Consider the following 10,784-nt stretch of genomic DNA (forward strand, 5'->3'; position numbering starts at 1 on the left):
AAGATATATATGCACCATGAGAGGAGGCAGTAGATGGGGGTGCTGAATAGAGTAGCAGTAGAAGGGTAAAGAACAGAGGCAGTTAAAGGCCCTTCCAAATAAGGTTTTGGGTGTGGATTTGAAGGAGATGAGAGAAGGTGACTCTCCGATATCCTTAGGGAGAGAGTTCCCGGGCTTTGTAATCCCTCTCCTCATGTGCATGATCATGCAAGTGTCTCCAGTTGTCTCACGATCTGATGTGCCAAATGGCTCCGGTTCACAGTTGTCTGTGAATGTGATGCTGGAAACCCATTGGGGAAAAATGGGGTGTTCCTTTAGGAGGAGAGAGGATCCCCTCCCTTCACTGCTGCCCAGCCAGAGGCTCCGGGCCGGACAAGGAGAAAGGAAACGGTCCCGGCTGCCTTGCCCATTGGATCACACTCAGGGGTTTGTTTAATCTGGCGTTTGGATTCACATAGGAAAGCTGAACAGCCGGTATTTACTGCCGCTCTGCAGCCATAAAGCAGTCATTGTTTTGTTTCCTGGGCACGGTGTCACACGAGAATCCTGCTGGCTCCCAGGAGCTGCTCTCCCTCTCGGCGTTCCCTGGGCACATGGGAGCTCTGAGCAGAGCTGGTGCGAAGCAGCACAAGCTGTATGTCAACGCCCTCAGCCCAACGAATCAACAAGCCGTTGCTCATGGGATCCCAGGCCTGATTAATCCAAGGCTGATTTATGATGTAGCAATGAGGAAAATAACTGCAGGGGGAAATTGCTCTGCTCCTAGGGCTGTTTTAAGACTGAATATGTGCAAGTTGTGTATATATAAACCAATAGTGATTTTTCTGTTTTCTCGTTCAAGTTGCTTTGTTGGAGTTTTTTAATGATAATCGCTTGCCCTTTTATATAGGGCTTTTCTGGACACTCCACTCAAAGCGCTTTACAGGTGATGGGGACTCCCCTCCACTGCCACCAATGTGCAGCATCCACCTGGATGATGCAACGGCAGCCATCGTGCGCATTTTGTTTCTAGTCACAAGCTTGGGGATTTATTTCACTTGTAAAGCTCCATCATGTCCAAGAGCTGAGAACACACAGGTCAAATGAATCTTATTCTTCTGAAGTCAATGAAGGGTCTGACTGTGGAACTGAGGGCTCTGGTGAAACACCCCCCAGCAGGTGTGTGGGGGGGGTGGGGATCACCAGGCCCAGGACTGGGAACCCCTGTTTTATGAAATGGCTGAATGAGATCTGGGGCTCCATCAGCTACTATTAACCAACCTGGCTGAAGGGCCTCCTCTGGGGCGATTCTGGAGCTGTGTGCTGCTTAGGGTAGAAATCCTCTCTTTTTTTTTTTTTTTTTTCCCTGAAGTCTTTTCAGCCTGGGATGTTTTTCCACTCTTCCACAGGAGTCTGACGATATCCCCCCCCCGGAGGGGAAAACGAGCAGTGGTCTACCGCAGCTTCCTAACGGCTGGTCTTCTGCTTCAGCGACGCCGGCCTGGAAACGTGCACAGTGCCTGCTTTGTTGTAGTGCACACGAGCGCAGTAACGGAGATGGCTGCTCTCGCACGGGCGAGCAGAGAGAGAAGCAGCCCGGGCCCTGTGCCGGAGGAGAAAACCGGTGACGTCGGCTGGCAGGACCAGCCGGAGCGATGCCGGAAGATGCCTTTGTGTTCTTGGAGATTCCAAAACAGATGTGTGCTGTTGTTGGGATCTTTTTTTTTCTTCCCTTGTTTTTGTTTTTTTGGAGGAGTTTACAACCTGCCAGTTTTCAGCACTGGGGCACAGCGGTTAGCCTCCTGCCTCTGAACTCGTGGGTCCTGGGTTTGATTCCAAATGGGCACATTCCGTACGGAGTTTGCATGTCTCTTCCTCCCCTCCCCATATTTTTTTAAGGAGGGGTAGTTCTTCCAGATGCCCCCATTTCCTCCCAAATCTATTCTGGCTGTGTTAGTTGGTGTCTCTAAAGTGTGTGTGTCCTGCAGTGCACTGTTGTCCCACTGGCGCACTGTGCTTGTAGGATAGGCACTATGTTCCTTTTAAATCCCCACTGTGTGATCCTTACTCACCTGAATTTAGTCTTAGTCTTGCGCATCCTGAGAGAATTGAAAGTCTCACCTGCAGCTTTTCCCCCATTGCGTGTAATGTTGTCAAGTATACATCTAGCCTCATTATGTGGGCTGGTACTTTTGGGGTGGAATTGGGTGGCATGTGTTCAGAAGCACCAGTGACCCAGGGCTTGCCTCGTTCCATCCCATAACAATTGGATCCATTTCAGGTTTTAGGAGCAGCAGGCTCTTACACATGAACCCATGTTTCATGCTAGTTGCATGCAGGAGCTGCTCTGACATTTGAGAAACATGTGTGGAGCTTTCCCCCCTGGTTTTTTGGTTCTTGCTTTCAGATCTCCAGAAGAATCATGCTTAAAAAAAACCTGCTTCCCTCCATCGTCAGGCTGCTTCCAGCTGGCAGGTTGTTTTCCTGGCTTTGTGTGCTGGAACGCAGCAAGTGTCCGTCGCTCCAGAACAACACCGCACAATCCCACGGACTAGCAGTAGTTGTGATCTTCTCTGTGGCACTTTCCCAAGCAGCTAATGCAAACCCCAGACTCGTTACTGACCCAGGTGATATCCCTGGAGAGCCACTGTTAGCAGCACTCCAGGACTTAAACATCCAAACTGCACTGACAAGACAGAACACAGTAGGGTCACGCCAACTGCTTGCTTTTTTTGGCTACAACTACTTGAGAACTTACCATGGTACACTTTCATGCGATGGTGCTCGTTCAGTAATGGTGAAAACCCGAGAGCACACGGAGGAGCCTGCACAGAGCATTGAAAGAATATGCAAAGCACGTCTTTAATCAGCTACACTTGTGGGAGGCCTATTGGTTTCCTGTTTTCTTTTTGCACTGCCAACTGCTCATACCTTCAGGAAGGCAGGATTGAAGATGAGGGAAAGGAAGGGATGAGGAGCTGCAGGTCACCGGCTGAAGTGCATACTGCTGTGCTTCAGAGGCCTGCGCGACGTTAATATGTGTCCCCACCCCCACCTCTCCAAGTGCTATTATAGCAAGTTAAGTGACCCTCTGTTGCACTAGCATGCTTCACTGCCCCTTTTACAAAAGGCCATGCATCTTTTTTTATAGGGGCTTGTACTGCATGTTATCGCAGCACGATCCATACTGTAGAGCCTGTCGGCAATTGCTGCAATAGTTTTGCACAGCCGACCCTTTTGCAGCTGCACAGCCTGTTTATAATGCCTCGGAGGCAGCAGAGTAAGTGAATATTTTTGGATGCAGTTTCTGCAAAGCGATACTTATCCCCTGCTGAGCAGCACAGAGGGCACGGGACAACAAATGCTGTCACTTTCAGCTTTTTAGAAACAGATGGCGTAATGTTTACTCTCCTCCTGATGTCGCTGGCATCTGCTGGCCGTCTTTCGCGAGGGGCTGTAGTGCGCCCGATTAAGAACGAGGCCCGTTATTTTAAAGTAGCGCTCATGCCGAGTGGAAATGGAGGGTTGAAGCTACTGGGGGAAGGACATGGTCACAGAGCCAGTCATTACCTCATGGTTCTTAACATAACTCTGCAGCTGAAGGAATAGCTCATTGTTTTTTCCCTTCTCTAGCAGGCAGTGTTTTTTTAGGGAGCCTCTGGGATATTTATCAAGCTCTGACTTGCTAGAAAATGCAACCAGGCGTCGGCAGCTTAGGAAGGCCTTTCTGTAGTGGCTCTTCTAACATTTCCCAGGGTCTCATCCAGCCATTTCTCTGGATCAGCTTTAACCACATCAGCAGGGCAGTTTCCTACTCCCACAACTCTTAGTGTAAAGTGCCTCCAGTTCTCAGTTTTCAATATACTTCCTCTTAGTTTCCATTTATGCCCCATGGTTCGCGTTTCACTCTTCCAGTCAAAATAGCTTGTGACAGTCCAAAGAATGTTCCCAGGCGCCAGCTTGGCATCCACACACTGTTTCGAGGTCTGGCCAGCACTTTTCTGATGTTGGTGTTTCTTATGTGTCCTTTTTCTATCTACCCAAGGAATTTTTCAGTTTAGTTCTTTTACTTTTAAAGTAAAGTTCCTGTATTTTATTATCTGTAATCCAGATCGGGGGTGTACACTTATTTCTTAGATTTTATCAGACTTTTTTTTACTGTTGCTTCTCTATTTATCAAGTGATCCGCTTCTGTTCCCACAGAGTATGTTTTCTGGTGATGGGCTAATGGTTATTTTAAAACTTAAACAACCCTGATAACTCAGTTTTTTCAGTGTTTCTTTTCAACGTGTTTACAAGGTGTGAAGGAATCCAAACGTTGTGTATTGAGCACCGTCAGATGCAAGTCATGACAGCTGCTCTTCTGGAGTTCTGCTTTGTGTACGAAGGGCAGGGGGTTATGACTTCCTTGGGTCAGACAATCAGTATGAAACCCTCTTTTCAAACTGAAAGGCCTCTTGCTTCTAGGTGCTGTTTGTTCATTTTGCTCCTATTCCTAAGAACGAGCACTTGAAACCTACATGTGTTTGGAAGTGACTCTAATGCATTCTTGAGGTGACGATATTTAGTGCTGTGGTTCTTTTAGGTCCCATGACACTGTACAGGGGGCCTCATGTCTGCTCCAGTACTGTATAATACAAGCTCTCTCATACAGTAGTTTCTGCTGTGGTGACACTCCCAGGGACCGTTGATCAGACTTCTGTTTTCAGCTTTAGTATTGGTGGTCTTCTATTGGAACCACTCTTTCACAAGCGATGTTCTGGCAAAGCCTGGCTTTCTTCATGAGAGTGATCCCGTTACAAATGGGTTCCCAGCTGGAAAAGGCTGAGAAAACTCCTCATTTTCCTTCTGTGGGAGGAAATACACAAAATGCGCTAGGGGTGGGGGTGTCAGTTTTCAACCATTAGTTTCTTGAGATGGGTGCCGCTCCTTTTTACCCTGTTCGAGACCTTGGTTTCATAAGAATTTGTTTTTTTTTGTAGTTTCCTGCTGTGCGTCAGACAATTCCTGTAGAAGTTGAGCTAAGAACTGTATTGCCAAAAGTAGAGCATGAAGTGCTCTGTGAACCATCTTCCCAGCATTCCTTTGAGAAGAGACAGTTGGGCTTGGCGTAATGTGGGTTTGTTCCTCACTGGAAGTAGTGGCAGGTTAGATGACTCCAACCGATTTTAAGCAGGGGTGCACTTTTTTTTTTCCCCATTTCAACTGTCTCTCCCTTGTCCTCTTGATGAAAGCACTATCCGCTAGCGTAGTGTCTCCACTGCGCTTTGACATGTAACAGGGGACCCTGTCTGTCTCGCTGTTTATAAAGCAGACACATTTTTGAGAGGGCTTTGGCTATCTGCAGATACAGGCTGGCTCTTATCTGGGCTTTGGCCTCTGTTTGTCCGCAGGTGGTCGTGCACTGTGAACAGATGATACCTCCTCCTGCTCGAGCCCCTTAAAATCAACGCTGCAGTGTTGTTGAACACTTAAAAAAAAAAAAAAAATTTGCACAGAAAAAAGTCTGTGATGCTTTTTGGCAAGGAACTGCAAGGCGATTTCTCAGAATAAAACCTGGTTTTGTGATGAAATCCTGACCACTGTCTTCTGTCTGTATGGTATGGTGATTGCATGGGCATTGCACTTGAAAAGCATGGTTATGTGCTCCACAGAGGATGCTGTAAATTTTAGCCAAAGGTAAGTTCTCTTGGGTGGCTTGATGGCACAGTAGTTAGCATTACTGCCTTGCAGTGCTTGGGCTCTAGGGTCAATTCCAGACCTGGGGTGCTGTCTCAGTGGAGTTTGCATGTTCTGTCATGCTTATGTAGGTTTCCTCCCATGATCCGAAGACATGCAGGTTGGCTAATTTGGCTTTTAGGAAAACTGGCCCTGGTGTGAGTGTGTGTGAGCCCTGCGATGGATTGGTCTGTCCAGGGTCTACCCCACCTTGAGCCCATTGCTTGCCGGAAAAGGCTCCAGCTCTCCCATGACCCTGAATTGAAAGAAGCGCTTTGAAAATAGATAATGGAAAGTTCTTTCATTTGAACACATTCTGCCAGTCTTAACATTGCTTACTGGTGGATTTCGGAGTCCAATCCAAAATGTTGCTCCTAACGGTGAACGCTTTTGCTCTGAATTGTGTTCTTGACCTTCTCTCCCCTTAAACTCCACCAGGAAGTCTTCCCTCCCTTGACCCAGGCTTGTGAAGACACAAGATGAAACAGCACTCTTTTGGAGATCATGATTCTTCTCCTCACTAGATGGCTTGAGCATCTGAAGGATTTGTGCCAGCTCTTTTAAAACTGAAAGCTTGTTTTCATCCTTACGGTGTTATTGCATGTCAGCTGTTGATTGGATTTAAACTTTTTTAAACTAAATTTAAAACTGCAATTATGGTTTTATTTCTGTGTAGCATTTTGATATGCATTTCATATGAAAGACACTACATGAAATATAGATGATCAGATCATCAGTAGTAGGAAATCATTGCTGTATTACATGTGGGTAATGTCTCCACTCCATTTATGGCAAAATTAGATGTTCTTCCCTATGCATAAGAAGTGGGGAACAATATTTTGTCCCCAGTTTTGCAAAAGGTTTGCTTTCATATGCAAGGGTGGAACACAATTGTGCAGAGTCACGGTCTTGAACCCTGCTTCAATGGAGGCCATTGACCTGTTACATGAATAATTTGAGCTATTTGAACAATTTTATACTTCTTTCTACTCCCAGCCGGAATGTGGCAGAAAATGACACGCAACCAGTTCAGCATGTACCGAAATATCGGCTGGTGTCCTACTCATTTCTCTTAGAATTTCCCCACTCCTAAGGCCAGCGGCGCTCAAAATTCCAACCGTTCCATAAGTTCTAGTGCCAGATATTTCTCATAGGTGGCCCTTTTGAAGATCTGCTTTGTTGAACAATAATCCAGCTCATACCAAGTTATTAAAGGGTTCATGTTCCTCAGTAGGCTCTTAAACATGTTTTCTTACTTATCATGATCTATTGATCCCACTGCTACCACCACGGGTGTATTGGACCAAACAGCCTCCTCTCGATACCTTTCCTGTGATTGCTTTCCAAAACAATTGCCTTTCTGCAGGGCAGTTTTCAATAAGTTATAAATGGAAATGGTTTGCAAAGTGCTTTACCTATAAGAAGGGCATCAATTCAGCCTTGAAGTTCTCACCCCCCTCTAGGCTGACGCACAGCGGCCATTTTGCAACAGTAGATCACATGGAGGAGTGAGAAAGTGCTTTGCCGATTTGAATTAAGGGGGATCTAGAGGTAGGTTAGATTTGTGTGAAAAGAGAGTGGTGTTGTCTGTGATCCACCAGCCTAACACGCCATCTTGTGTGAACAGTCCCATGGGATCTGGCCATTAAGCATGACCACATTATTATAACAGTGATAGATGGTATTAAAGCAGTTTAGCTAAGAAGAGAAGAAAACAAGCTCTTTAACGGGCTTGAATTAGCATTGATCAGAACCTGCAACTGCATGTTTTTAGCTCAACCATTCTGTTGTGGTAACTAATCTATCACACTTACTGCATCGGTAATTTAATTTGACACACCCATACAAGTGAAAGGCTACTTCCAGTACTAGAAAATACAGATCAGGGTTAACACTTAAAAATTAGCTACAAAAGCTTGTCTAAAGAACAAAGTGATGCAAATTGTCTAACAGTTTTGCACAGCTGTGAATCAGGTGGGCCACAGCCTTATTAATCTTTGAATCTCACTGGGTGCTACAGGAACTCAGCTTGTATGAACGGCAAATGTTTTATCTTCTGTCTTTATAGAGCTTTTCAATTCCTTGCTCTACAGCGTCCTTACAGCTGCGTGGCTGGGAATAAATACACAGGACAGTTGTGCACTTTTAACCCCCCAAACCAATACTGTAGTTTGAGATTTTGCAACATGGTCTAAGGCTTGGGTGCTCTTGCAGACACGGCACTTACTGAAATATGTGCAGTAGCAAAGGAATCATTGCTTTCTCTTTATTGCAAAAGGGGACAGATGCATGTTCTTCACAGTGTGGAGATGCAGGCTGTGCAGAAACCTTGCAGGGTGAGTGTCTTCACCATGGCCTTCCATGGTTGTTCTTAAAGGACACTCGGGGGGGTCAGAGGATGTGATGAGGCAGCAGAAATGCAGTGACTCGGCTGTGCATCATTTAAGGGCACGCCCTGAGGAAAGACGGGATATTCTTGCTCTGTCCTTCAGATAAACACAAGCGGATCGGAGGTTGGGGAGAGGTTACACAGGAGAGGAGACCCATTAGCTCACATCTCTCTCAGCTGAACATCTCATCCAGCTGAGTCTTGAAGGGTGCTAGGGAATCCCCCTTTACCAACATGACTGGGTGCCTTGACCCAGACACCCACCACTCTATGTGTAATGAGTTGTCCCCTGTGTGAAGCTCTAACTGCTTTCCCTTACGGTAATCACAAGTACCCTCAGCTCCCCATCTCATCACTAACTGGGAAGCAAACGGCTGGGTTTGTCTTGGTCTGCCTGGGCCATGACTTTATAGATTTGGTAACCTGTTGGTGCCAGCAACCTGAGCCCAGGTTCTGTGCTCCGAGACCCAGCGGAGGAAGTCGCTGTGGTTTTTCAGGGTCGGTGTTACTCATTATTTACTTCTGTCTGTGTAAACAAATCTCGCAATGCACAGCTTAGAAGTGAGCCATTTCTTGTCACCTATGTGCTTCAAAGGCTGAAGCTGAGATCTGAATTTGGAGGTGAGAGGCTTCAGTGACAAAAGGCCTCCTCAGTTTATCATTCCAGTTCTCCTTTTTAAAACAGCTTTGCAGTTTTTATACAAGAGGAAGGCAACTGCGGCCCTCATATTCTCCGCCGCTGAGATCATGTCTTGTTTGCAAGGACTCTGATCGATGTGGTAATTTTATTTTTCAGCCTCCAACCCGAGAAACAAACCTCCTGCTTAGAAAAGTGAAAATATCACTGGGTCTGTTTGGGTGGGGTGGGGCGAAAACCTGATTGGCTCAAAGCTGTTCAAACTTTTTTTGCCACCTCCCCATAGCAACAACCAATCCCTGCTGGCCATCGAGCTTTAAAAAGCTACGAAAACAAAGTTTCCCTGAAATCAGCTGACTGCGGTTCCGGGAGTGGAGCGAGACCAGAGAGGAAGCCTTTAGCGCAGAGCTGAAGAATGTGAGATTAATTCTTCACAGCCCTGATCTTCAAACGGTGCACACGGCCTTAATCTGTTTATGCTGCATGATAAAGGAGAATGTCTGGGCGTTTACTCCCCGGCTCTGTTTTTAGACAGGATGTGTCAGGGGTCTCCTGGTCTCAGGCCTTGAGATCCTCTCCCGAGTCGAGCAGTGCGCCCTTCTCAAAGAAGCACAGTTTTCTTTTTTCTAAAAGTCCAGGTGCCCTCTGCAGCCAGCCCTTATTGTATGTGTGGGTTCATTTCACCTTTCGTTTCAAGTCCTTGAAGATTGGAACGACCTATACACATATCCTGTGTGTTTTGTGCAGTGCACAATGGGGAACCTGACTCCTGGGAAATCTGGGAGTGTGCAACCGTATGGAAAAAAATAAGTAAGGTCCTATTTTAGGATCAAAACCCTACCCGCTAACATGTTTTTTAATCAAGGGTGAGAAGCAGGAAATCATTTGTTGTTTTCTACATCTTCATTTCTTGCCGCACAGGATGTAGAACCTTTCAGTTGCTGTTTCTTAATTACTTTATTACAGCAATTATGTTGGTGAAAAGGGCCTGCCTTATTCGTTTATATCCATGGGCTTTTTTAAGCATTGCATGGCACGTTTTAGCTTCTCCCCGATACACTTGCTGTGTTTCCCTTAGAACCTTTCCTCTTATTTTGGTCATTGCAGTGCCCATGTGCTGTTGCTTTAAGGGTTCCCTACAGTGACAAAGTCCTGTTCCAAGCAAGAGCAGAGAAATAGCAAATGAAGTCTGGGGCTTCTTGCCATAGAGTGGACCAGGTAACCTGCACTCGGATTAGTCCTCGCAGTATGAGAACAGTGTTTCACTCTTGATCTGGCCTTGTGCCTGACTGGGGCTCTTTGTTTTGTTTCCACCAGTGCTCTGAAATGACAATATACAATATTTGCTATGGCGGCCTGCAAAACCAAAGTCAGGGTTTTGAATTCTTTCAGAAAAAGAGGTCTTATCTCAAGTCCTGCACCGGCAAAGCAGCATGCATGTCTGCTTGCAGTGGAGCTTGACCAAGTCTTTCTCTCCTTTTTTATCAGTACTGTATCAGTCACCACCCAGCTTCCCATTTGTGCGATTTGAATTTCATTTGCATTGGACTGCTGATGGACGGCGTGGTGGTCACCATTGCTGTCTCACAGGGGTGGGTGCTCCCGGTTCACTTCCTGGGGTGCTGTCCGTGTGGAGTTTGCATGTTCTCTCCATGTGGATTTAGGTTTCCTCCCAGAGCCCATAGACATGCTGGCAGGTGAATTGACCTCTGTGAAAATTGAACCGGGGAAAGCAGTTAGCATATCAGCAATCGATTCATTTTCTAACAGAGTTCAACAGAGCATGCAAATTGCTGAGAAGGAGGGCCAGCACACATGCTTGGGTGCTCCCCCCTGCATGCCAGCTTGTCTGAACCGACATGCCCTGAGCTGACGGGGGGGTGGCGCTGGAACGTGCAGACGTGGCAGGAGAGGTATTCAGCTGACAGGTTGGCATACAAGTGGCATGTCTCCCCTCAAAGGCACCCAGCAAGGTGCAGAGGGAGGCCGCAGGGCCGGTTCCTGTCCATTTGACCAACCATGCCCATTTGCCCCAAGCTTTGTTCTCCCACGCTCAGTCCT

This window comes from Lepisosteus oculatus, chromosome 27, assembly GCF_040954835.1.
Source record: "Lepisosteus oculatus isolate fLepOcu1 chromosome 27, fLepOcu1.hap2, whole genome shotgun sequence".
Taxonomy (NCBI): Eukaryota; Metazoa; Chordata; class Actinopteri; order Semionotiformes; family Lepisosteidae; genus Lepisosteus; species Lepisosteus oculatus.